Consider the following 26,627-nt stretch of genomic DNA (forward strand, 5'->3'; position numbering starts at 1 on the left):
AGCAATCTACGGTCGCATGCTAATCGCATACTAATCACACTCTAATCACAACTTAAGCATACAATCATGACATCAATCAGTAGAGAATAACATAAACAACCCGGGGGATTCACTCTATATACAAAACAGGATGCCACCTACGAGCGGACAACTTTGATAAAACCCCTATATACGACTCATATTAAGGAATATGACCCCCCTTTCTACGCTTATACGAGAATACAAGAAGGAAACTATCATACCCCTATCTTACGTATAAACTTTAGGTCTCACATGATCTAACCGAGTAAAATTAGTCAAACAATGTGTAGCATAGTGACTGGCCATGTACTAAGGAATCACTCTTGTTGATAGCTAGATGTACCCTCAATGTGTCTTAGTTTGACTTTCAAACTATGTGTCCGATTAGTCTACACTCTGTCTACTCATCCAATTCTAACCCATCCAAAGCTGGTGTAAATCAACCCTTGACCTGCTCCAAATCAGTCCTTATTTACGATCGGCTTGATGCAAAATTTGATGCTTGACCTGATAGAAAACTTCCCCAAAATTCATCCAAGTTACACAGCACACCGGTGACCAATCATTACAAGTAATCAACCCAAGTCACCCCCCCCCCCCTAAATATGATACCCCCCTCCCTTATTTTTAAACTTGGGAGATAACTTATTGGGGGCATGCCCCTAACTTATACACTTATGTAACTTGTAAAAGAAACCCCCTCCCCTGCACTTACGTGCTGCGATAAGTTTTCCATGGTGAATCCCCCGGGATAAACAACATGTGTGCAAAGAATTATTAACATAGTCAAAGAAAAAGACGAGGAAATTAAGCGAGAACACTCACTACACAATTACGCAGAACACCAATTTTCTCTATTCTTCTCCAAAGAGCTCAAAAGTGTCAAAAAGGTCCAAAATACATCAAGTTTTGAGCCTATATCTCAGTGACCCATCACCTAAGCATACTACCCTTGAATATTTACAATCTGGAAGCATTAAAGCCCCTTTTCCTTCATCCAAATTTCATTTTTGGATCATCATTTATTACAAGGGCTTTTACAAAAAATATAAGTGTCCAAAAAATTATGTGGGTGTTGTCGCATGTGACTTACACCCGTGTCAACACTCCCCGGTACCTACTTTAGTGTCCGTCCCTGGAAACTGACCTTCTTTGCTTAGGAGCCTTGTGTTGAGGTTGAAGCCTTCCTTTCCTGAAGTGCAATCCTTGTTGCGGTCTACTCTTCTTGTTGTTGTTGACGCTCTTTCTCTTCGTCTTCTTTTACTTGTTTGTGTACCGGATTCTGTTCTTGACATCTTTGAATGCTATGTACCTGAGTGCCAAGTTTGTCATGGACGGCTTAAATAAATGTGAATCAATTTCTAAAAAGCCTGTGTGGAACATCTCATTAAAAGTGGCCAAGAAAGAGGATGACAAGAACTGACACCACACAAAGAACCCCATGATCTGCAAATGTGTTGGTGTCTTGTGCAAGTCAAATTCCAGCCCTTGGTCCCCTTCTAGAAACATCTCCCAATGAGTGTCTGTAGGCATTTCGTCCTTGAAGGTGTCGATGATCTTTAGGAACATATCATCAAACTTTAGAAGCATCTTGCATGACAGATCCAGCACTCCCTGATATTTGCTTTGTGTTCTTTTCCAGGTTCTTCTGAAGTAACTGAGCATAACAAAACTTGTGGATCCTGGGAGTTCTGGGTAATTCAACCATTTTGGATGACGTTCTTTGCAATATCTGAAATTCTCCAAGGTCTGTCTTCTTGGCACAGGACAAAAGGTCGGATCTATGCGCACTGCCCTTGGTGCTCGATTGTACTCCAACATGCTTCCATTATGACTGGCAAACCATTGCAACCTCCATGTTGGTCGGTTGACCATGGTTTTTGTGCCACTAATTTCTTCAGTCGAGAGTGGCTCATAGCCTCCCAGCTGCTCTAGAGTGCACTTTGGCAACAGACCTTTGACTTGCAGTTGATTCTCAAATCGCATGAGGGGATATGATAGAGTAGGCTGAACCATGTCTCATATATTTGTTCTACAGATTTGTACTTCTGTGCTGCTACCTCTATCACCCTCAGCTCCTAACTTGTGTATTCCTTAATCACCGAGTTTTCTATAGCATCAACCTCTTCTTGTACTTGTCGCATAAGATCCGTGGTTGGCTATTGTTCTTGTGGAGGGGAGTTTGCCCCTTGCTGCTCCTCTTCCCAATCCATACCCCTAATGTTGACATTATGGATGGTTTCTTGTAATCCCAGATCTGTAGCGAGTGTTTCATTGTGGGAAGCTTGCACTGTGGCTGATTGTGCAGCCTCTTTCTGAGCCTTCAAATCCTTACCTCTTTTCTTAGTGCCTCCAATTCCTTTTGTTGATCTTGAGGTAGTCCTTGATCCGCCGATACTAAGGATGACATCCAAGCTGTTGGTGGTTTAAATGGTTGGGACAACACATCATCAAGTAGTGCTTGTGTGTGCTTTTGTTGTCCCAGCGCTATCTCATGCAGTCTTGTCACATGCTTGTACATTTTTTCTACCATTTCAGCCCTTTCTTTTGCCTCTTGTTTAATCCTTTGAGATTCTGTCACAGTCGCCTCAAAGCTCTTGAGAACTTCTTGCTGATTTTGACATTCTTCCTTGCTCTTCGCAAGCTCTATATGTACTCACTCCATCTCTAACAGTTGGATGTGTTGTTCTTGGGTTTTTCATTTCTCTTCAGAGGCCCTTTGCATTGCAGCCATTGACTTTATTTTTTTTACCATGTCTCTTTCCCAACTATCCACATCTCTTTACATTATTTCCTTTTCCTTTCGTACAGCTGATGCTACCACTGTCACCCTTTGTTCTTCTTGCGGGGATGATGGCACTAGTGTCACCCTTTGTTCTTCTTGCAGGGATGATGGCACTAGTGTCACCCTTGGTTTTTCTTGCTGGGTGACTGTTCTTGCAGGCGGTTCCTCTTATTGTTGCTTTTCTTTGCCTTGTTCTTGGCCTCGTTCTTTTTCTAACTGTAGACAGAGTTATTGAAAGCTGTCTTGTGGGTCCTCCATCAAATCTTCTATGGGAGACAAAGGAGGAGTATGACCCCTTGGCCTACGTTGTCCATCCCTTTCTTCTAGCATCTTTCATACCTCTTCTTCCCATTTGCGTTTGTTCCTCAGTGGCCATTGTCCCACCAACTAGGATTGCTTGTGTTTCCTTTTGTTCCTCTTTATGAGCTCTTTCATTCAAAATATTCCTTCCTAGATTATGGAGTGTGCTGAAATGCTGCAATTTCTCTACATGAGATTCACGTCCACTTGTTATGCTGTTCTTCTTTGTCCTTTTGTCTCTTTGTATTTTTTCTAGGATTCGTCTTTTCTCAGCTTCAGTGCTTGCATGCTTTGTATGGATACGTGTCATTCCAAAATCTTCGTTGCAGTGACTTTTCTTCCTGAAGTATTTCTTCAAACATAGCACTCTTTTTATGCTTCACTAGTGGCTTTTCCTTAGTCTCCTCTTCTTCTACTTCAACAGGATCCCTTCTAGAAGAGCTTGCTTGCCTGCTCAATCTCTTGGACACTTGGGCGAATGCCACTTGGTCATCTTCCACGTCCTTGATTTTGTATTTCATACCCAAGGCTTGATATGTAATTCTGGTCAGCACTTGATTGTTTCCAATGTAGCCACGCTTTTGAACAGTCTTCAGAGTTGCAGCTCTCTTCAAATCTTTGAGCACCTTCTCATGAAAATTTCCTCTTTCTCCGTGTTTGGACTTCATCCCTGATGTTATCCAATAAGCCATATGCATGTTAGAATGGGTGTATTTTTACGGCTTTATGATGTTAAAAGCTTGATGGTACAATTGGAGAGGCAATATAACATTTGCATCCAACAAATCTGAAAAAGTCTTTTGTCCATTTGTGGCTAGAAAGGTGATCTCCTTCATTATGCTGGTAATCCTGGCCTTGGCAACTTCTCTATTGCTTGTTTTGATCTGTAAAGCTTCTGTTAACCCTCACGGCACATGGACACCCTATGATCTATAAACGTTGTATTATTTAGAGTCAGGTACCGGGCTTGTCAGACCAATAGGAAAAGGTAGAGTGATCGCCGATGAGAGGCGCACTCTAACTGGGACATTCAAGGGATTAGTTGGCTAAGCATGGGCGCCCAAGTGTGAATGGGGTGAGCTCCTATAAAAGCCAACTAAACCTAATTTTTACTCATTCTCTCATTTGTGCAATAGAAGAGTGCTCTTGCTCCATCTCCATCTTCTTCTTCTTCACCTCCTTGTGTGTGTGTGTGTGAGAGAGAGAGAGAGGGAGAGTGTGTGTGCGATCGAGCATTACGAAGGCACGACGGCGGCGAAGCGGTTGAGCACGGCACGACTGCAGCTTCTTCTTCATCGCGGCGAGGAATCCACCACGAAGGCGAGCGTAGAGCGGTGAGTGACACACCCTTTGCTCTCTTGAGCTTGCTAGTTTAGGCTTTTTGTGTGCTTGGAGCCTTTTGTGGCTCGCACACGGTGTATTGGCAAGTCCCTTGCTTCGACAGTGCGGCAAGGAGCGCACATTTTTGGCGCTGTTGCCGGGGATATGCCCTACACTAAGCTCGGTTAGCACTTTACGCTTTTTTGTGGTGCAATCTCTATCATAGGAAAGGCAGAGAATGAGGGTGTGTAGTTGTGTGGAGATTTCTGTTTTTTGCGTTTTCTACGTTTTCTGGTTTGCACTGCACAGTTAGCATTTCTTGCGTTTTTGCATTTTCTGCATTTCTTGCGTTTTTTCAATTTCTGCAATTTCTGTGCGTTTTCATTTTTTTGCATTTCTTGCATTTCAATTTCTGCAATTTCTGCAATTTCTGTGCGTTTTCAATTTTCTGCAATTTCTGCGTTTTCTGCATTTCTGCATTATATATATATATATATAAAAAATCGGAAAATAAAAACGCGAGTGAGCGGGCGGTGAAATTTTTCGAAAATAAAAAACGTGACTCTTAAAACGGACGGGCTGGTTTGTATAAAAGATAGACGGGCTGCTTTGTATAAAAGATAGATCGGGATCGGGATCATTTGCCCAAGCCCAAGCCCAGGCCCAGGCCTCAATCCTCAGTCTTATGATATATACTAGACTCACTCTTATATATATACCCTACTCCCTCAAGAGAGAATGAGAGCATGTGGGACAAGTCCTCCACTCTCCTCCTTTCTCTTCCCACTTGCACCCTTAGACTTTCTAGTTTGGGCCTAGTTCCCTACTGGAAATTGACAGTTTTAGGGATTCCGAGGGCATAGAGTGACCAAACGGAGGGCTGTAAAGCACGACGCGTCCCTCCTAGCGATACGCTCATTTCGAGCTATCACACGGCCCATTCCACGACACGCTCTAAAAAATCTAGCAAAAAAACAAACAAAAAACACGCTAAAAACTAGTCACAAGGCCTCCTAGAGCAGCTTTTTGACACCTTAGGGTATCAAAAGCACATGCACTTACGCTCTGGGCGGGTGCTAGAACACGAGCATATTGAGGGTGCCTCTGTTCATACGGACACCCATTACCCATCCACGATAAGCTCTAGACCCTCAGCGGGGACACAAGGTAGCACCACCCAAGACCCTAAAATAGCCGCTAGTGATTCCTCCTCCGACTCAGAAATCATGGAAGTATACCCTACCCAAAACACTGAGAGAGAAGGCCATGCACCTCCCGAAGCTCCACAGCCTAGTACTAGTATGTTTAGCCGTTTCATGGAAACATTAGGTAGAGCTACTCGCTCGGAACCTGATGCAAATGAAGCACACGAAGGGGGTGGGGAAGTGGACTCTCCTTTCACATCGCACGTGGACCCCACACCCCCAAAGAGTGTCCATGTGGATATCCTACCAACTTCTTACCAAGAAGACCCTATTGAGCTGCCTCCTTCAGAAGTTCCCTCTAGAGTACCGTTGGTGACAAGTAAAACCACGGGGAGCAACATTGCTTCTACCTCACAAGAAACCGTTAACACGTCGACTCTAGAAGGATTGTTCATTAATGATCATTGGACATACGACCTCCACACTGAGGTGTTGACGGATCTACACTCTGGCCACGCCTACCATGTAGGATGGATAGAGATTGTGCAATCCACCTCTAGTGCCACGAGCATCGAAGATCAACAAAAAATGATCTGTAATGTTATCCATGGCGTTATTCAATCAGAAAGGCAAAACCGAGGGGTAAATATACTCTCAACTGGCCCCATGAGATTTCTGGATACGAGCAAGGCTCAACAGCCTACTCTAATGAGCCCCATGGACCCATCTTACGTCATTTCACCTGGGGTCTCTATGCAATCTGAGCCTCTGAGCGAAAACTTTAGCTTCCCTAACTTGGCTCAACCCTCTATTAAGGAAAACCCAGTGCTCACTCCAGGGATAAGCCTGACAGAGAATGTACCGATGACATCTACGGTTAGCGCAGTGCCACTACCTAGTGTCGTAGTACCTAATATGGGGCCTCGACCATATGTGCCTCTAGCCCCTTATGCACACATGGCCCCCACACCTCCAATAGTACCACTTGTTTACGCTCCTCGAGTGCCGCTCCCTAACCCTTATCCGAGTGGACCTATGCCCGGTTATGTTCCATATCCTGCATCATCCACACATATGCCAAGACCGGTACCCATCCCTCTCCCACATATGATTCCAAGAGTACCTCCACCGGCCCTACCTCCTCACATAGGTGACTTGGCAGCGTTTTCTCAAACCATAGGTCGATCTATCGTGGAAAATATGCGTCATGCATCTGATAGAGAGCCTAGAAGTAAGGCAGTACAAATTGCCAAACTCACGCAAAAATTCAATGGGGATGAAGATGCTAGAAAACACATTGAAGTGTTTGAACAAGTATGTGATTCCTTAGGGGAACGCAATGAACTACATAAGTGCAATGCCTTAAGCTTGACATTAAGTGGGAAGGCTGGAGATTGGTATAGAACCCTAAGGGTGGACGAGAAAACAATCTACCCTACCCTTCGAAGGTTGTTTCTAAAGGAGTACATACGAGAAGGTGTGCTTTGGGGTGTAGCATCTCAGCTACAGAAGGCCGAACGTAAGGAAGGAGAGTCAATAAGGGACTTCATTAGTCGTCTAAAGCACTTAAACTCTCGCTGCCCTGTAAATGAGCGCTTCAACAATAACCAACTGCTTGATCGATTCATTCGAGGGTTGAGGAATGAAGGAATCTATAATGGACTAGTGATTAGAGGTATCACAACCTGGGAAGATGTCACTGCCAATGCAATCCAATTAGAGGACAACTTGATGATAGCAGGCATGAGGGTGTCTACTGACACGAGATCCACTAGCTCACAAGCCATTGAGTATGAACCCATGACTGCAAAGCCCATTGCCAATGAGCCAAAGGTATTTGAGACATTCTTGACAGACCTCACCAAGGCAATCCAAGAGTCTCTTAAGGATAATCGACCCCCTCAAAATAGTCACATGTATCCAAGAAGGGAGCAACAATGGTGTTCCATTTGCTTAGGTCCACATAGCACTAGTGAGTGCCCTACGTTTAGAGTAAAATTTAATGGAACTTGCAACGCATGTGGTAGGTATGGTCACCAAGCTAAGGATTGTTTAATGATCAAACGTATGATGGCAAATAGACCACCTGTAGCCTGGACGGATGCACCTCGAGCTCCTGTATTGATGCCTGCTCCACCTGTTGAGCAACTACCGCAACACATGGTCCCTAGATCTCAAAATGTTGTACAAGCTACACCGCTACCACCTCCTGTGCTAGGACCGCAGCCCCCGCATCCAAGAGTCGCCCCTATGAACCAAGTGGGTTGCGAGCCATCAAATGCTTATCCAGATGGCTGTGAGGAGGAAATAGACACTAGTATTGCCTACGGACTTGATACATTGGAAGAGTGTCCTATATACTACATGGAAGATTGTTGGGGACAAGTCAAGCCGGTTTATCAAGCTGCTGCTCTCGCATCCAGAGGTCAAAATATCAACACCCAGGCTAGGAGGCCACCTCTTCAATGCTACGAGTGTGGTGGACCACATCGAGCAGCGGAGTGCCCTATTAGGCTGCAAAAGAATGCTGCACAGATGCAAATGAATCAAGGGAGCACGTCTGCAATGCCAATACTCACATGTAATCGTTGTGGCATAGATCACTTGATTGCCCAATGCCCCTATAACCCAAATGCGCCTAAAATCACACCCCTGAATTTGGTCGAAATTGCTAGTGTGACATCGCCAATACCACCCGTCGCACCCGCTTATGCGATTACACGGTCCATGCTTCAAGGGCCAGGCCATATCCTCGAAGAGAGAGATACCGCGTCAGTTATCCAAGCAAAGAAAAAGAAGACACGAAGGAAGAAGTCGCAGAATACGGAAAATTCAAAGCCAAGTTCCAAAACAAACATAGGAACAGGAGATGACCCCGTGTATATGAATGACCTCGAGGATGATTCAGATTCAATCGAGACAATGGAGACTAGAACCAATACCACAAAGGGAAAGACCGACAAAGAAAACCGTAACATGGAACCAAATGAAAACCGAATAAGAGAAAACCATAAAGAGCCTCTGAAAACACCACAAGTGTTTCCAAATCCAATCCAAGACCCCCAAGATAAACCGCAGGGGCAAAAAGGGAAGAATCGTAAAAAGAAGATTGGGACGTACCCAAACCCAGTAGACGAGATTAAGCAGGTGAAACATCTAAGAGGTTTAGTGGAGGAGACTCAAAGGAAACTAGAACCAGAACCCATGCATGTCAAAATTCATGACACAGTGTTTCCCACGCAAGTTCATCCACCCCACATGAACCATAGACCGTTAGCCATATCTAGTATCATCCAAGAAGGGAGTGAGGACGGGACATCAGAAAGTGAGCATACACCCTTCTTGTTGGAAAGGATGTTTAACGAAGGAATACCTGATCCCATTGAGGAATATGAGATTCCATCCTCACCAGTTCCTAGTCAAGGACCTACACCCTGCAAAACGCCAATGAATGTTGCCAAACTAGTGGACTTCATGTCTTCTGAGGTCCGAACCACGATCATAGCAAAGCTGTATGGAGATCCTGAGTTATTCCTTGCACTTCGAGCATTCCTTAACGGAGAGCTACGAACGGGATTACCGCAGTTTGCGCAACCAAATAGGCCTGACTCGATTATGATTGATGAGGAAAATCATGTGCAATCACTTGACTTAGATGGACACGAGTCTGTGATCGAGGTACCCATTAACGAATTAGGGCAGTATTTTGAAGGCGACGAGTCTAATGCGACCCTACCCATCACTACCAAGGGATTAACTATAAAGGGAATTCTTGATGGTGGTGCGGGAGTTAGCATCGTTACAAAAGATTGTTGGGAATCCATGGGAAAACCCCGCCTCAGTGTTACTAACATTGTGGTAAAGATGGCAAATGGTACCATAGCCAAACCTATGGGGATGCTCAAGGATCTTAAGATCAAAGTTCTAGGACACAAGGTACGACATACGTTCATTGTAATGGATTTCTCTAAACACCTTATGTCATATGAAATGATTTTAGGACGACCATTCATGAGGGAAGCACAAATGGTTCATGATTGGTCTAAAAATCATGTCTATTTGCAATTCCAAGACTGTGTCCTTAGAGTGGATTTGGTGACTGGTAAGGTACACCCCTTAGGGAGTAAAACCATTATTGATCATGTCTATTTGCAATTCCAACACTCTGTCCTTAGAGTGGATTTGGTGACTGGTAAGGTACACCCCTTAGGGAGTAAAACCATTATTGATCATCGCTCTGACACCACAGTTCACTCGGCCCCACTACAATATTGTTACACTTGTAAGAAGGATACAGACATTGGTCAAGATTCTCCTTACATGGATGTGTTACCGGGTATGACGGAATCAGACAACGTAGACTGGGTACACCTAGCATCAACCATAGACACTTGGGGAAATAGGGGGACGACCTGGGTAACACCTGAGGGGGATGAAATGCCTGTACCCTTAAATATGCTACAAGCAATGCATATCGCTTCCGACAAGACTCATCCTAATGTAACGAAGAAAACATACAAGTGGGTCCCTAAAGCTTCTTTAGTGACCATATCTAGTGCTAAAAAACAGAAGCCTTGTAAGAAACGTACCACTCGCTCCAAGAAAAGTAAGAAAATGTTGCGATGGATCCCTAAACACTATTGGAAGCCCAAGGCTACTATCAAGGAAATGATCAAATCTGGGTGCCGAAACGTAGATTGTGCTCTTACCTATCACCTGACCCAAGTGAGCCCAATCCCGTAGCTCCAAAACGAATCAATGATCGTGGAAAGGAAAAAATCACAGAATGCTACACACCCGCTCCCGAGCTAGTTTGGGTACCAAAGAAAGAACGATTTGTTCCACCTAGCTCAGGAAGGGGGGAGTCCCATGAAGATTCTAGCTCCTCATGTAATACATCCATAGAGGTAAAAGCTTCTACACAGCCTCCATCTATAGTAGTGGACCTCCATGAAGCTACAAAAGAATCCACACCTCCCAGTGTTCAAGAATCACCTGATGAACCACTTCAAGTTCAATCCTGGGAGAGTACCTTACCACCCTTGCAACTTGACGAGGCACCTAGGGTAATAGAAAACTACTGGCAAAAATCCTCACCCATTACCAACTGGAACAATTGGTTTCAAAGGGTGACAAGCTCATTTCAAACGGTATGATCTACCCAAGGAAGGGGGGAGTGTTTGCTGACAGTCCTCATTCATTTGTTTCCCTCTCAACCTTTTTCCCTGACCTCTTAATCTTCGATCTTAGGGAATGTACATATAAAGCTTTATACTCACAAAAAAAAAAAAAGAGCAAGAGCAATTAGCAAACAAGTATGCATAATAAAAGTCAAAACATTGACTCAGACCTACACATGTCACATCTGGTACAGTGAAACAGAAACCTATGCCATAAAACACCTTCGATCCTCATCACTTGAGTGATGGAGGGCAGGTAAGATTAGTACGATAGGAGTGTTTCTGTTTTAGAGTTGAGAGATTAGCGAAGTTATCTTTTCCCACTAATGTGCCTCCTGGAGGTATTCCTTTTGTTTCCTAGTGTGTACAGGAGCGTGTTGCTATTGATAGGATTTGGACCTTCATGGCACCTTTCTCTCGTTCACACTTCAAATCAAGCGCGACCATCGACACAAACAGGTGTTTCTTGTCTATTATCATTGCCCTTATCTTTTTGCATCCATGTTTGTCTGCTTTGATTGTGATCGGTAGCATAATATTCAGCGCATTGGCTTAGTATCAAACATTTAATTCAATGTAATGTTTTGTCATAATCACTTGTTTAGGTTTAAAAATCAAGCAGTCCGACTAAGCTAGTTTGACCAAGCTAGGTATTAGAAATCTTCTCTTAATACCATGGGGAATGCCTTCCTAATAAGCAATGGTTACTTAGGTTCTTAATCCGATTTAGGCAGCATTGTATGAAATGTACTAGGGCTTTCTAGTGGGCTTAACCCTATTGACCTTTAGCTTAAGTATTATAAAGGGAGTTTACTAATGTGATGAGCCTGGGGAGGGTAACAGTGTTATATGACCCCCCAAAGTTACAAAATTAAAATGTTGAAAATGAGCAAACAAAAAATCAAAGTGCCACAATGTAAAATCTTACACTGGAAGAGAAATCTCAGCTTGAATTGGTACTTCACTCACATGTATCGCCTATGGTACTAGAGCCCTAGAGGTTCCCAGTGTGGGCGCTTTTCCTTGAGCAAAAAACCCAAGGCATACAAAATAAGCACACACATCATAATTGAATCAATGTGAAAAGACTTTGGGGGGTCAAAGAAAAAGTAATCAGTCAGGCGATGATTTCATGAGAAATTCCTTTTATGGTAGCTTAACTACAAGGTTTTCTAGATATAGCCTCTAGTCAGCCCTCGAACATGAATACTTGGCTCTCGTGATTAAACAACTTAATTGACCACAGATAATTAAGAAGCTTACCCATGGTATTAATATTCGATCTCTAGTGCCTTTCGACCATCAAATTAGCGACCCCAGACTTGTCTAATTTTTTACCTTTACATCTGTTTATGCATTTGATTACATTGCAATTTAATGTTCATTGCTACCAAATTGTTTGAAATTCTTTGACCAATCAATGTGTCTACCTAAAACTGCATATGCTTTTTAAGAGAATGCAATTACTGTGCCAATGCTGTTTGATTTTGCAGTGACTGAAGAAGGCTAAGGACATTCATCTCAAATGCTCTTCCACCTCGACGAACCAGCTTCAACTCAATAGCTTCCGAGGACGGAATCTACATCAGGAAGGGGGGCATGTTAACCCTCACGGCACACGGACACCCTATGATCTATAAACGTTGTATTATTTAGATTCAGGTACCGGGCTTGTCGGACCAATAGGGAAAGGTAGAGTGATCGCCGATGAGAGGCGCACTCTAACTGGGACATTCAAGGGATTAGTTGGCTAAGCATGGGCGCCCAAGTGTGAATGGGGTGAGCTCCTATAAAAGCCAACTAAACCTAATTTTTACTCATTCTCTCATTTGTGCAATAGAAGAGTGCTCTTGCTCCATCTCCATCTTCTTCTTCTTCACCTCCTTGTGTGTGTGTGCGTGAGAGAGAGAGAGAGAGGGAGAGTGTGTGTGCGATCGAGCATTACGAAGGCACGACGGCACCAAAGCGGTTGAGCGCGGCACGACTGTAGCTTCTTCTTCATCGCGGCGAGGAATCCACCACGAAGGCGAGCGTAGAGCGGTGAGTGACACACCCTTTGCTCTCTTGAGCTTGCTAGTTTAGGCTTGTTGTGTGCTTGGAGCCTTTTGTGGCTCGCACACGGTGCATTGCAAGTCCCTTGCTTCGACAGTGCGGCAAGGAGCGCACAGCTTCACGGACGATGTTCGATGTGATAGCTACCTGAATCTTTTCTCCTTGGTCACATCAGACAATCTTGCTATCCCATCTTCTTCAAGGGTTGTCAAAAGTTCGTAACATCTTTTTGCGTCCACCTCACATGGTCTCAACCTCAAGAAAATCATCCAGCCCCACTACTGTAAAGACTCTCATCACTTCTTTATTGGTCTACAGAGCAGCTAGTGAAAGGACTGTGGTACATAGACGGTTTGTATTTTCTGCTATCCTTCCACATCAAAGACAACTCGACACACATGAATGTTGCACTCCTCTAAAGCTTGCTGGGCCACAAAGCATTTGTCCACAATCTCTTTAGTCTTCAAACAGTAGAGGTCTTTGTCTGCTTCTTTCAGCTTCTTTTCCTCCATTCGCTTTCTTCTCTTGGTTCTCTAAGAGGAGGGTTGTTCAGCATTTATAGACCCTGAAAACATAGATTATTTTACATTCTTTTAGTACCTCAGTTTAATAAAAAGTGATTACAATCTTGTTAGTGCACTGAGTCGATGTTAGTGACCCATTTTTGCCCCCTGCTTAAGTCATGTACGCTTTTTCCGGCCATTTGGTAAGGAAAACCTGTCCGTTGAGGGTTCTCTGATGATCCAAATTCCCTGGAAATTGGTGTGGGGTAATCTTTTAAGCCAATCTTCAATATGCATGCTTCGGCTCCATGATAGGCTCACTGACTTTGGCCAATATGCATATGGGCCAAGGTTAGCATCTTGAAAAACTGACTTCATCAATGTGTTCCTTTAACAAGTGTACAAAGCCCCCCTGGGTCCAATCAGAAATTGAGAAACTATTGGTTATCCAAATACCCTGTTCAACGGCGCAGTTTAGAGTGTTTGGCCTGCAGCTTCCACCTGACAAGTCCAAATTCTTTGAAAATTGGTGTGGGGTAATCTTAAATGACAATGAGAGATTTATTTAGCTTATATGTGTGCCATGGCCCCCCAGGACGATTCCTAACACCCCAATTTGATCTTACCAACGACTCCAGAAACATCAAGTTAGTTTTTTTTGACTGGTCATATGCCCATTGCTTTCCTTCTATCTCCACCTTGTTGCAACCCTTTTCAATGCTTTGGAGCATCAAAAATAACTTTCTGTCGACCCTGCTCTGTTTGCTTCCAGATTTTTTGTGTGTAGATTCTTGCTTGGTAGTTTGGTGTCTCTTTTTTGCCTTATTTTTTGGGGTCCTTCCTATTTTTTACAATTTTCTAAAAGAGAATCAAAATAATTCAAAAACAACAAGATCACGTTAAGCCTAAACATCAACAGCAGCAAAGCATGAAGGAGATAAAGTCAAAACAATTTCAATGAATGCATCACCACTGCAAAAATAAAAGCAAGCACCAAGTTTTGAAGTTTTTGGTGGAATGGGACACCAAGGCTTATGCATGGAGGTTGTCTCTTCGATTGGTATGTACGCTTCCTCTGTAGTGATGAAGTGTGCAAACAATTGTGAACTTTAAGAATTACTTAATGGCCTTTACTTGGGATAAAACCCATATATAGAGTTTGGAGAAGCTCTGGGAATCATAACAATGGTTTTATACTAGTGCTAACAAAGTGGTTTGGGTTACAAATGTTCTAAACCTAGAGGTTTTCATGCTTGGGGGATGCCCTATAGCATTTGGGAGCTGTAGTCTTGTCCATATCCAATAGTGGTGCTTAATTGGAATCACAAATTTGCCTAAAGCTATAAGCCACATAGAATGCCCCACATGCAGGTAATTCCATTATTTAATTGGGGGAAAATACATGCCCAAAATGGCCTAAAGCCATAAGCCACATTGAATGCCCCCACACGCAATTAGGTTCTTTAATTGGGGGAAGCTTCTCACTAAGTGTTTCTCTTAAGGGACTTTAAACATAAAATGAAGAAATGACTATGTGTGTGTGTACCCACCCTTACCCAGACACCATACCTATGTTGAGGTTGTAGACCCATAGGTATGGGCCTACAACCTCAATATAGTAATGAGTGAAGCAGGTTGGATATTTACACCAAGCCTTTCTCATGTGGCTAATGTATCAATAAAGAGATTGATAATATCTTGCTGCATAAACCCATTAGTTGTTGTCAATTTGTTGCCCACTTTATTATCATGTTCAAAGGCATGTCATGCATCACTACATGAATACAAAATAAGATAAAAAGATCTTAGAACAATGTTTCTAGCTTGTAGAAAGGTCTATTGCTATTTGATCTTATAAATTCAGTTGGGATAATGCCTAATTGCTTCCTTTTCCAAGTGTACTTGGTGTTGTAGTCTCCAATATATGGGCTAAGTAAAGAGCTTTCCATATTGAGGTATGTGGTGGTAGTCACAAACACCTCACCAACAAGTGAATGGCCAAAACTTAATTGTACATTATGAACAACCACTTACCCTTCCTAGCTGGAACATATCTCCAACAAGGCCTACCCATTAAGCAATATCTGTTCTATCAAGAGTTGTCTACAGGCTATCAGAGGCTCCATCTTCCAATACCTGCTACTACAAGGTCACACATGGAAACATGCATAGATCAATAGTGCAAGAGAAAATGATTATAGAAGTAAGGGCAACACATGGAAAAACCAAAGACATATATTACCCTATTTCTACTTACATGAAGTACACATTGTGTATACTCCATACTATGGCTAAGCTTCAAGAACCCTTGTGGTGGATGTTTGTTTTTTATCTCCACCCTAAACATATTGTATGCAATAACACACATAGGCCAACACCTATCCACTCCATATACACAGTATACTACCATGAAGATAAGTTTAAACTGCTTCTAATGCAAGACCCATACAAGTCATCCTTGCCCAAGATACCCAGTTTTAATACTTCATAGCCATCTCAGCAGGTTTTTGAAAACAAGGCCAACTTATCCACAAAACCAAATAACATATCATCTATGATGATACAGAACATTCAACTACTTCTTTAACCTCCCAAACATGATGATAATGGATTAATTGTGTTATTTATTAGGTTACCAACCTGTAAAGCTTATGCTTTGATTTCAAGATCAGCTCAAATAACTTACCTAGACACAACCACTCTTCCAAAAAAAAATTAAAACCATGTAATCCAATGTGAATACAGAGTACCATATCAGAAACACAACTCTTTTTTATTGGTTTTGCCATGCATCTATCATAATGTATTGTATTTTTCATGAATGATTATGAACAAATTTTCCCCTTCTTTTAGTACACAATGAAGGTGTCATAATAATCAATATCTAATTCTCCTAAATGATTTTCTCATATTAAACTGATCATTTAATGTGGGGAAGTGCCAAGGGAGAAAAAGCTAGAATATTGGTTAAGCTAGCAGACCGGCCACAGTAGGGATCCAAAGGAGGGAAAATAGGAATCCAAAAGGGGGGGCCATCCGCAAAAGAGCCATGTGCAACAATGGGCTAAAAAGACCCTAAGGTTCAGCCCATTAAGACTTCACAAATGCTAAGGTTCCAAATTCAAAGGTTGTGTCCAAAGGTCAACCCTAGGGAAATTGGATGCTTTGTGTGTGACCAAAAAGTCTTTTTAAATCCCTACTTGGGAGGGGGCGAGCCTTTCTTCTAGGGGATGAGAGAGAAAGCCACACACACACAGGCTCCCTTTACACAAAGGGAATTAGGGACACGTGTCAGCTCCCTAGCCCAGATGCCCACAAGGTGTGCCCAATTCCTATTGGATGGACTTGGAGGTGGACCAATGAGATTTAGGCTAGAGTAAATCTAGTTTAATTAATTTAAAAACACTTAATAAAAGAACCAATGAGAATTAAGTCTCTTAGAAGACTATTGGACAGTCTCCCAAGGGGTCCAATGAGCATTCAGCAGCCCAATGGCTTGCTTGATTCCTATTGGCCAGGAGGCAAAGGGGTCCAATGAGAGTTTAATTGAATTATTAATTAATCTAAATCTCTCACAAAAGGGGAAAGGGGGACACATGTCAGAAGGCTATCACTTATGCTGCCTAATAGCCATTGGCTTGACTTGGGGAGGTCCAATGGGGAGCCTGCAAGAGCAAATAGGAAGAGAGCTCGCCCAAGAGAGAGAGGGGGCTGATTTTTGCAAGGCATTATCACACACACACTCACACAATCTCATGTGTGAAGAAAGAGAAGACTATCTCTTCCCAAGCTTTAATGGAGAGCTCATCACCTACTCCAAGCTTGTGAGATAGAAGCCTACATCGACACACTCTTGGCTTGTGGATGCAAATCCAACCAAGAGCCAAGATCCAATGCATGCTCATATCCTCTACCAAGCTAATTACTAAGATAAAGCTATGCTAATATGAGTGATTATGTGAGGATATGTACATCTTTCTCGTAAGATACTCCTTCTTCCTCTCAATCTACTCTCGTACCCTGCTAGTGAGGCGGTCCGGGGAGGGCAACAAGAAGAGCGGCCTCTAAACACCCTTCGAGGCTCCCGTGCTGCTCAATTGGGGCTGGGGCAAGCACAATCAGAGACAACAACAACCCATAGCCAGAAACCAAACAAGAAAAGGGGCACCACCTAGTTGTAGATGCGAACTAGGACGCACGTGATATCTCCTTGTACTCAAACGCACAAAGAGAGGGGAATGCAAGATAGCCACACACAACAAACACAAACATTCACCACGCTAGAGAGAGGTAAAGAGCACAAATCAACTTGAGCAACTCAGTCTTAGCCTTAAAGACTAGATGCACACAAAGCTTGATGAGAAATAGAGAGACAACACAAAACTTGACCTTGTTGCCAATACACAAATTGTCTTAGGGTCACAGGATCCCTCTCTCCGAGAACCCTCTTACAATTTACCTTTTAGGCAAACAATTCAACAAGCCCTCAAACCACCAAGCATGAAATGGCACAACAAACTTCAAGGACAATATACCTTCAACCACCTGATGAGCCAACTTATCAAGTCAATTTGGAGAGAAGAGTCGTAGTTGCAGCATACAATTGCACCCAAAACTATGAATCTTATTTATGGACAAGAGTAGGCTACAAGTGTGATTGTAGAGTATAGTATCACTCCACCCCTCTAGATGGCATAACTAACTTCAAGCTTCTCCATGCACCTATGTGTAGTGATGGAATAGAGAACTCACAATGCACACACTCTACACAACTAGGCTTGAAGAGTGGTGTGTTATGTGTTGAGAATGGTGTGGTGTAGTGTGATCATGTGATCATTTACAAGGGAGAGAAGGGCTCTATTTATAGGTTTTAGAAGCCTCGATTAGGATTAGGCCTAATCAAGTTTATTTGAAGGAATAAAAGATTATGCATATTTTTACTTTTATTTAATGAGGGTGGGTCTCTCTTGTCCTTTGAGTCACATGGATGTGGGCTCAAGGGAAGAGAATTATTGAGGATGAAAGGAGAGAGGATTGAGTGAATAATTTGGGAGTGCCTACTCTAGTAGAGGGTGCATTTTACAATAAGGTTAGTGGTTAGTAGTTAGTAATTATCACTACAAAATCATTCACCAAATGGTGAGATATATGATGAGAAAAGTTAGAGAAGGGATGAGCTTGTAAAGAGAGGTTGAAGCTTTGGAGAAGTTGACATTCACCTCTTTACAGCACATGTAGAAGAAGTAGTCAGCATGGCGAAGTAGCGCGTGTCGATGAAGCTATGTTATCTTCAAACCTTGGAAATTTCATGATAAAAGCCTTCATTTGCAGAGGTTATCCTTGGATTTTTTCTGATTTTTTGAAGTTCTTTACAAAGCTGAAGAGAGTATGGTAATATGGACATATATGTAGAGAGAAAGGGGGACACATAGGGTGTAGAAATGGAGGATGAAGGCTATGGAGGTGTGAGAGATGTGGCAATGGTGAAGAGGGTGAATTAGGACATGAGAGTTGCAGGGTTGGGAGTGGGAAGGAGAGGGAGGAGTGTGTGTGAAATGAGGAAAATGATAAAGTGGAAGAGGGAGTATGGCTGCATAGCATGGGCAAATTGGGGTCCACCAATAAAATCATAGCTCACAGCTCGTAGCTCAAACAAATATGAAAAAATTTGAGGTGAAAGTTCAGCTCACGAGCTACAACTTTTGTTTGTATCACCTTTTCAAATTCAGGGAGCATGTGATCTTTAAAAATTCAGCAAAACCGGTTGTTTTTTCCACTGCACAAGGTCCTTGTGAGGTACTTCTTTGGATGATTCTTTTGAATACCTCCAAGAGTGAGCTCCCCATGGTGCATGCATGCATGCCACATACCCTTGACCTTATTTGGTAGGTCTATAATTGAAGATATTGTTGAGATCATGATATAAGTGAATAGTACAATTAAGAAAATCAAATATTGAGGGGTCTAAAAAAATATGTACATGTCAAATATAAATAATATAGGTGGAAAAAATATAAAGGGGTCAAAATAAATCTCTCTCATTATAAGTCTACCATAAAAAGATGAATATTTTTGGTGGTCTAATCTATGAGAGTAATAGAGAATAGATGTAGGAAGGAAAAATGACAATAGTGAAAAAATATACACATAAATAAACTAGTTTTTTTGGATTTTTGTTGCGATAGAATTACACCAAAAATAAGAGAAGCTTGCATGAAATTATTTTTATATGGAATAAAGAGTATGCAAAATGGTAAGAAAAAATATGGTAGTGGTGAGTCAATGTACATAGCATAAATAACACACCATAGGTAGAAATATTTAAATAAATACCAAAATTATTATGAAAAATCCTTTTATTTAGGCCCTATATAAAATGAAATATTTACACACAAATGGGCCATAATATACTTATAATTTTTATTTTATTTTTTATTTTTTTAATTTTTTTGGCTCAACTAGCCCAGTGACTAGCTAATTAAGGGTTTTCAAGAAGATATGGGAAAAGTCCCCTAACTCACACACGCCTATGTACAGTGAAATGGTAGGCATAACCAAAATGTTTGAGTGATTTGATAGGGTGACGTAGCTTACTATGGCAATTATGGAAAGCCGAAAAACGGCTATCACTAGCTCTCACCATCTTCGAAGCTGTGTGAGGTCTTGGGTCTGAGAACGGGGATAATTAAAGTTGTGTTTACTAAGTATTTTTCTTAGTGCATGAAGCTTTCATCTTCATTGCACTAGCTAGTCTTGAAGGAACACAAAGAATTGTATTGTACAATGTCTCTCTTGATGGGAGAAACCATAATACAAAGCCTTTTGGAGGGGGGACCGGCTCCATGCAAATCCGGTCGTCAACTGTTGTCAATAGCTTAATTTCTCCCTCTTTTGAAAGTATCAAGTTGATGCTATCTAACTAGGTGTTATGCTTTTTGTTGCTCTCTCCACCCAAGCACTCTTGTAATTCTCATTAGGAATCTATTCTAATGAAATGCCCACTATGTTCATGCTAATTTCCCCTACACATAAGTTTTTATGCCATTAAATATTGCATTGGTATCAGAGCACAAGGTTTCTCTTTTCTTGCTCAAGAAGGGAGGTCCTCAAGCTAGCTATAAATGGTTGGTATTATTAAGTGTCTGTGAGTAAGTAGAATAGAGATTTTTCAGACTTGCACTGCTCCTGCCTTCGTGCAATTAACGGGGCATCACCGTCGAGAGCTATGGTCTTAATAGTGGAGTCCCACGGGGCTTGCCTACTGCTTAACCACTATTGAGCTACTAGAAGCTTGACAGGAGCCGGTGCTGTTTTGGTGTCGAAAGACCCTCTCTTCTATTCCTTGCAATTAATGGTATTCGAGCCGCGGGTACAGTAGCTTGAGTGCTTTTTCTAAAGGGGTAAAGAGGAGTAGCAACTAGGGCTTGAAGTGCCAAAGTACACCTAAAAAGTTTACTCCTAAAAGTTGTTAGAATGGCTGACAATAGTAAAGAGAGTGAAATTAATGTTGATAACTTTGATTTTGCTCATGAGAAAGCTACTAATGATGCTTCAATGCTTGTTAACTATCTTGTTTCTAGGCTTCAACAAGCCATGGGCAATCCATCTCTCCAAAGAGAAGTGCAACGGCAGCTTCGTGCTCACGGGATTCTCCAAGCTCATCACCATGACCAGAGAACACCTAGGAAGCCTCCTTGTGAGACTACCAAAAGAGGTCTCTCTCCGATTCGGGAAGAAGAAGAGAATCCGTACGAAGGGCTCAAGAATTTACTTCTTGATGATGCATCTCCTTCCCAAAGGAGAACTCAAGAGCCTCCACCGAAGGAACGAGAAAGAAGTGAGTCTCCCGCCACCTCGGCGGAGATGGATCCACGAAGACGGCAGACTAAACGCTCTCCATCACCACCAAAGCGGAGAAGACCATCACACTCTTCTCCATGCCATAATTCAAAGAGGGATGATAAAAAGCAAGAGAAGAAAAAGGCGAGAAAGAGGACACCCTCTTCTCCATCTTCTTCATCCTCTTGCTCTTATGAAAGTGATGGTGAAGACAACGAAGATCAAGACAAGAAAAAGGCGAGAAAGAGGTCACCCTCTGCTCCACCTTCTTCAAATTCTTCACCTTCTAAAGAAAGTGATGGTGCAACCTTTGAACCATCAAAAAGAAGAGGCCATAGGAAATCCTATGCCGCATGGAAGAGGTCATCCAAGCTGAAGAAGTTCAAAGAGGGAGGGAAGAGCATTTCTTTCCTTACCTATGATGGCACCTTTGGTGCTACGGACAAAGTCTTGGCCTTTATCCAGCAATTCGATGCGGCGTTTGGAGATGAGGGCTTCACGGAGTCCTCTAAGCTACGCCATGTAGCTATGCACTTTCAAAAGTCCGTCAGGCAATGGTGGTCTAGCCTACGAGCCAACAGTGAAGCTCCACAAACATGGAAAGCTTTAAGAGCTTCCATTATGAAGCAGTTTTTGGCCACCGATGCCAAAGACAAAGTACTCACCAAATGGCTAAGCTTAAAGCTCTCTCCCAATGAATCCATCCACAAATATGTAGACAAGTTTTGGGACCTACAAATCAAAGCCACTGTCTTTAAAAAGTTGGATTTTGGAGAGAAAAAGCAACAATTTTGTGCGGGCTTAACCGAAGAAATGGCGGAATATGTCAACTCCCAAAGGCCACGTACCATATCGGCGGTAATACAACATACTATGGTGGCCTCTCGAATCAATTTCCAAACGAGGGCTAAAAGAAATAATAAGCCCCCGGAAAACAAGGGTTCCAATGAGCCTAAGCGGAAGGACAATGTCCAAAAGTCTCCTAAGGGCAACTCCAACAAAGCTAAAGAGAAGGGAGTTTACAAAGGTAAAAACAAACTCTCTCTTGAAGAGCTTGAGCGTTATCGCAAGGATAACCGGTGTTTCAAGTGCGGCGAATAAGGGCATGCGTACCGCGCTTGTCCCCAAAAGAAAAACCGCCAAGATCCTCCTAAAGCTTCCTTGGTTGAAATCCAAGAGGAGGAGATTCACCAAACTCACCACAAAGGATCTCCTCTATGCCATGCTTGGGGAAAGGTAAGAGAACATGATGCTTTTATTCTCTTTGACCTTGGTTCTACTCACAATTTTATATCTATAGAGTTTGGCACCAAGCTAGGCATACAATCCTACGAGATGGGAGATGTCCTATCCGCAGACAGTGCCTTCAAGGGGCAAGAAGCTTCAGCCACTCCCTTAATCGGGAAATTGAGGCTTCGTGTCCAAGGCTATGTGGACAAAGAGGACTTATTTATCTCTCCTCTCAAGCATGAGGATGTAATCTTAGGGGCACCATGGTTTGACCGCCTGGCTGTCGATGTTAAATTTCCTGAAAGGAGAATCTCCTTTAAGTTCAGGGAAAAAGACATGTATGTAGATGCTAAGGAAATGGGTAACACTATCCCCATTGTACATACACCAACTTTCAACAAGTCAATAACGAGCTCTATTTCCGTGTACATGATTTTTGTTAAAGATTCTCAAAATGAACCTAATGCTTTAACAAAAGAAAATAAAAGAAACCAAAAGGAATTAGAGTTATCCAATTTTCTCAAGGGGTTTCAAGATGTTTTTATTGACGACATCCCTGGTGAGCTACCTCCTAAACGAGGTAATGATGACCATGCAATTGAACTTCTTCCAGGAAGTTCACTGCCTAACAAACCTCCTTATAGAGTTTCTCAAGCTCAACAAGAGGAGATTATGCGGCAAGTGCATGAGTTAGTTGAGAAGGGCATGGTTAGGCCTAGCTCATCTCCATTTTGCTCACCTGTGCTATTAGTGCAAAAGAAAGACGGCACATATCGAATGTGTGTCGACTATAGAGCACTAAATAGGATCACTATCAAGAATAGGTTTCCCGTTCCACGGGTAGAAGACCTATTTGATAAGCTACAAGGATCGACCTACTTCAGTAGGATTGACCTAAAAAGTGGCTATCATCAAATAAGGATAGCTGATCAAGACATTGTAAAGACCGCATTTCGCACCACATTTGGTCTTTATGAATACATTGCCATGCCTTTTGGCTTCACCAATGCACCAGCCACATTCAACCACTTGATGGAGAAGATGTTCAGGCCTCATCGAACCTTCACTGGAGTGTTCTTTGATGAAATTATCATCTACTCTAATTCATTAGACGAACACAAGCAACATCTCCAGGTAATATTTCAAGTTTTAAGAGAGAATAAACTTTATGTTAATCGAAAGAAAAGTGAATTTTTCTTGCAAGAGATTCAGTATTTAGGTCATATTATCTCTCAAGATGGCATCCAAATGGATCCATCAAAGTTAGAGGTAATAAAAGGATGGCCTAAACCAAGGAATCTTCATGAACTAAGAAGCTTTATAGTGTGCATACTATAGACGCTGCCATGAGTTTTTTGGAGCAAGGGATTGCGCATATGTACATACCCATGCATGGTGCATCAAATAAAGAATTGCCCATTTTTCAGAGCCAGGTGGTTACGTGGGGCCCACATGTGTACAGGTAGGACAGGGTGTACATAGTGCATCGATTTTCACTATTACCAGTACCACTGTGTTTTTTCTACAATAAGGAGGAGTTGGTAGCGCGTAAAACTTCTCAAGGAAGCTATCTGCGGGCCAACGACATGAGGTAAGCAGGTGCGTCAGATGGCATCGAGTGGCGTCAGGAGGTCGAACAGGGTCAATACTTGCACGCGGAGAAGTATGGACACGACGTGGGTGTTTTCTTGTGATACTTATGCAGAAAGGTCATCATTAGGAGCACTTTTTGGGGCCACTTCACGTGGTTGCCAAACGCATTATTGGAAAAAGCTGAGTGCCAGGTGTGCGAATGATGCAAAAAGGTGACAACTATGCACAGCGGGGTCAGTTTTTGGCCTGTTCGGGGTCCGTTTGAGGTCAACTAAAAGGCCAAGGGTGCCCAACTAATAAAGCTAAGTGTGGGAACTGAAAAAAAGGAGAGAAGACCAGAAAAAAACATGGAGAAGAGAGGAGGAACAGCCGCAAGTGTGTTTTTGCTGTTTTTGGAGCATTTTTTGGCCCTAAACTGCTCATCCGAGGTCGGATTTGAGCACTGTGGCATTGTAGGGTGGGATTTTAGGGCGTTCCGGACGCAATGGCGCTATCCATTTTTCCAAATTCCTCATAGATTTTCTGCTATTTTTTTGTGTAATCTTCTCCGGTGAGTGAAGCCTCTGCTTAACTTTGAGGTTGTATCTGGTGTATTTTCTCAATACTGTGTAAACTATTTGCCCCATTGGTGTTGGGCTGAGCTTCATTGAGTCTAAACAACAGTAATTTTCCTTCTTTGAGCTGAATTGAGAATGTGTGTGTGAGTGTGTATGTGTGAGTGTTGAGTGGGCAAGTGGGAAATCTCTCTCTTCTCACTCCGTCTGGGCCAGGCTCGTTGTGTAAGCCGAGGGGTGCCCCATAATATGTGTGTGTATCTTCCCAAGAGTGTGTGTCGAGTTGTTATAGAGGCATTCTGTGTGTTTCCATCCCGCTCACATTGTTTTGGCGCCCCCACGGAGGATCTTCTTCGAGTACCTTCTGCTTTGAGCTTCAAGCTTCGAGATTCGGGATTACAGGTTGCAGACTACAGATTACAGATTACAGGTTACAGGTTACAAGTTACAGGTTACAGGGAAAGGGATAGGTACAGGTGATTCACACAGGTACATGTAGCTGGAGTATAGTGATATACTAGCAGTGGTGTCACTTGCAGTTGTTGTGGGTATGCATCATTTGGCGCCTGTTTGAGCGCATTGTCTGTTGGATTGTACGTTACTTGTGGAAACTGCCATTGTACGCCTTTGTGAAGCCATATTTGGTTCTATTTGGCAGTCCCAGCCATTTCTGAGACTTGGTCTGGAAGATAGTCATTTCTGAGACTTGACTATACGCGATTTGCATGAGCCTTTATGTGAGGGTCGATAGTGTGAGGTTTTATTGAGTTGGGGGATTCTAAAATGTGGAGATCCTTTCGGTGATACAGGTGGCTGGAGCGCCCTTTTCGTGACCTCGCCATATGCTATGTACTAGTGAGTCCTATTTGATGCTCGGGTTCTATTGTTGACAGTTTATGCATACATATACAGTCTATATTTTGGGTTCTCACTGCTCTACTTCTGGGGAAACTCTGTCAAAATTTTTCCAAGTTCTGATGGCTGGTTTTTTGGTCTTGTGAGCCATTTATGCTGTTATGCTGCTGAAATTTTGGCAAAATCAGAGGATAAGACAGGTGTGCTTTCTTGGGAGCTTCATGATCGGCTTTAATGGATGATCAAAATGGACCTCAGTTCACTCCTTTTCATTTAACTCAGAGAATCCAGATAGATGTTCATGTGTCTAGGAAGATGTTTTTCCAACAGCATATAGTCTTTATGTTCGGGCCAAGAAGATTAAGGGAGATACTGGAATGTCCTTTGCCTGTTGTAATTCCGATGATCAAGTATGAAAACTCATTTGATGTGCATGTGTTTGTCCTTATCTAAAGCTGAGCTCCATTGAAGTTTCTGGGGATTGGGTAGTCAAAAGTTTTGGGTTCTTGCACGTGTGTTCAAAGGGGTTCTCAAAGCATTGTAACTTGGGTAGCCATGGCTTTCTCTTATCTGGAGTTTCATGGAAGAAGTGATGAAGATGTGGAAGATTTTTTGGAAAATATGGAGGTTGCCTACATTAGCAACCAGATTCATGACCCTGCGCAGATGTTACGTCTTCTCCAAATTTGTTTGAAGAGTGATGCACGAGTCTGGTCCAAAACATTTGAAGAGGAGTTGCGTGCAGCGGATCCACCTGTAAGATTGAGTTGGGACAATCTAAGGCATGGGTTGGAAGTGGTGTTTGTAAAGATAGAAGATCTTGACAAAGTGTGGCAAGAAGTACAAGGTTTGGTGCAAAAGGAAGGTGAGCCAGTAGATGCGTACATAAGTAAGTTCTCATTGGCATGGGAGCGGATGTGCAAGGCCTTAGCACCACAAGTACCCCCGCCTGACATGATGAAGAAGGACAGGTTTTTGGCTGGTCTTTGGGAGAATATACGTTGGAGAGTGGAGCTAAAGAAGCCTAGGACATATGAAGATGCACTAGAGGTGGCCAGGAACAAAGAGTGGAAGTTAAGGAAAATGAGCCAGTTAGGGGTGGAGTCTTTTCCCATGAGGTCTGAATTTCAACCTATTGACTCTTTACAAGGTCGCATGCCAAGCGTTCATCATGAACCAGTGGTTGCTGTTACTCCTCAAGTTATGCCAACAATGGTCACTACAGCAGTGCAAGATGATGGGCTAAGGCA

The sequence above is a fragment of the Adiantum capillus-veneris genome, chromosome 26, assembly GCF_014529385.1.
Source record: "Adiantum capillus-veneris isolate H3 chromosome 26, ASM1452938v2, whole genome shotgun sequence".
NCBI classification, from domain to species: Eukaryota; Viridiplantae; Streptophyta; class Polypodiopsida; order Polypodiales; family Pteridaceae; genus Adiantum; species Adiantum capillus-veneris.